Consider the following 2,461-nt stretch of genomic DNA (forward strand, 5'->3'; position numbering starts at 1 on the left):
CAGCTCTGGAGCCCTCAGCATAAGAAAGACATGGACCTGTTGGAGCGGGTCCAGAAGAGGGTCACAAAAATGATCAGGGGGATGGAACACCTCTCCTATGAGGAACGGCTGAGAGAGTTGGGGTTGTTCAGCCTGGAGAAGAGAAGGCTTCGGGGAGAACTTACTGCAGCCTTTCAATACTTAAAGGGGGCTTATAAAAAAGATAGCGACAAACTTTTTAGCAGGGCCTGTTGCGACAGGACAAGGGGGAATGGCTTTAAACTAAAGGGGGTAGATTTAGACTAGATATAAGGAAGACATTTTTTACACTGAGGGTGGTGAAGCACTGGCCCAGGTTGCCCAGAGAGGTGGTGGATGCCCCATCCCTGGAAACATTCAAGGTCAGGTTGGAGGGGGCTTTGAGCAACCTGATTTAGTTGAAGATGTCCCTGCCCACAGCAGGGGGGTTGGACTAGATGACCTTTAGAGGTCCCTTCCAACCCAAACTATTCTATGATTCTATGATTCTATGATCTCTCTGGGAGTCCTTGGAATGACCTCATTTTCATGGTCTTCCCATGTAAGGAACCACCATTCAAGATGAACGGAGTCCAGTCCCTTCAAGTGTTTGACACAGCATGAGAGAACCCTTTGATCAAATTGATTCAGGCTGATGTCTCTTAGAACAATCCCAGTGAAATGCTCCAATGCATTGCTCACAAATGTTTCTTCTTGACTCTCAAACAAACAGTGAAATATATTCAAGTCATAAATCACCCTATCAGAACTTGAAACTACTCCTTGGCTTATCTGAGTCCACATCCAGTTATTTTCTTCAGCTTCTTCTTTGGTTCCTTGTTTAACAGGCCAAACAGGAATCACACCACTAATATCAAACGTGGTTTACATTCGCTGTAGTTTTCAAGCACTACCTTTATACTCTTCTCAGGAGTCCCTGAGTGTCCTCTTGTATCCTCATTGTCCCCCAGTGCTGCAAAAAGCACTTGAAAGCTCAGATAAATGAAGCTGTAGACATTCATGCATTCCCTATCTTTTCTTAGGACACTCTCATTCAGGAAAAGGGAGTAGAGAACTGGGTGATTTAACGCACGTTCCTTGATCTCCTTTTCCTCAAACAGGATCTGCTGCTTCCAGATGCCATCAGCAGCCAGGTAGCAAAGTTTGCCCAGGAAATTCTTCAGATCCTGCTTCAGATCTTCTCTCCCACACTTGAGTAATCTGAAAAGGTAGGACACATACAGCTCTGTGGTTGTTGTAGAAGTCTGTGAAAGATCATTCCCTTCATCAAGTTCTCATTCAAGGACAGTGCAGACAGTCCAACACATGATGGGTACAAGGCACATAGTAAAAAAAAAGTCATTTCTTTTGACAAAGCTAATGGCTTTTCTTGCTTTGTCTTCATCCACGAAGAACTTGTGGAAATACTCCTCCCTCTCAGCTTCTGAAAAGCCCGGTATCTCTGCAAAATACTCTGTCTTTAAACACCGCCCCAGACTTTGAAGAGCTGTTGGTCTTGTAGTGATGAGTAAGGAGGACTCAGAAAGGAGAGTCTTCTCCAATAAACTGCTCAGAATAATTTCCATGGGCTTCTTTTCCTCAACACTTGAGCATAATTTACATTTTGGTTGATCCAAGGAAAACCTCAGTTCCTCAAAGCCATCAATGATGAACAGAAGCTTCTGGGGGCTAGACAGGATCTCTCCAAGTAGTGCCCATCGATCAGGACAGCAATCTGACATCAAGTCACCCAGACTCAGCATGTCCTCTTGCTTAGAAAGGTTGATCTCTCTATAGCTTATGTAGAGAGCATAGTCAAACTGTGCACAAAGGGATCCTTTTGCCTAGTCTAACATGATCTTTCTTGATGTCATTGTCTTTCCAATCCCTGCAGCTCCCACCAGCACAATGATCTGTGGTATTGCCCTCTTTCATCAGGCTGAAACAGAGTTTCCACAGCAATGGTAGGGTTAGCACCTTCCCTTCTGACCTCCTCCTGTCTCTGTCTGAGACCCAGGACCTCATGTTCTCATTCAGTTCTGTTCTGAGTCTTCATAACCATCACCAACTTTGCATATCTGCTGCTTAGGGTCAGATTCTCACCCAGACGAGTGTTCACCTCTTTAAACATGCAGAACTCTCTTGCTACATGGTCTCTGTACTTCTGCCTGTAATCTAAACCAATGAGAAACATAATGTCGTGGTTTAACCTCAGTTGACAACTGAGCACCACACAGCCGCTTGCTCACCCACCCCCCCCCGGTGGGATGGGGGAGAGAATTGGAAGAGCACAAGTGAGAAAAACTCGTGGGTTGAGATAAAAACAGTTTAATAATTGAAATAAAACAACAATAACAATAATAATGTAATAATAATAATGTTAATATACAAAGCAAGTGATACACAGTGCAGTTGCTCACCACCTGCCGACCGATGCCCAGCCAGTCCCCGAGCAGCAGCCCCC

General features: G+C 44.7%; 1 pseudogene; it reads right to left on the minus strand.

Annotated features, from left to right (window-relative positions):
* The window catches only part of LOC103904399, an 11,978-nt pseudogene extending 9,787 nt beyond the window's left edge, over positions 1-2,191 (minus strand).
* Between the last annotated feature and the right edge of the window lie 270 nt (positions 2,192-2,461).

This window comes from Aptenodytes forsteri, unplaced genomic scaffold (assembly GCF_000699145.1).
Source record: "Aptenodytes forsteri isolate BGI_AS27 unplaced genomic scaffold, ASM69914v1 Scaffold684, whole genome shotgun sequence".
Classification (NCBI taxonomy): Eukaryota; Metazoa; Chordata; class Aves; order Sphenisciformes; family Spheniscidae; genus Aptenodytes; species Aptenodytes forsteri.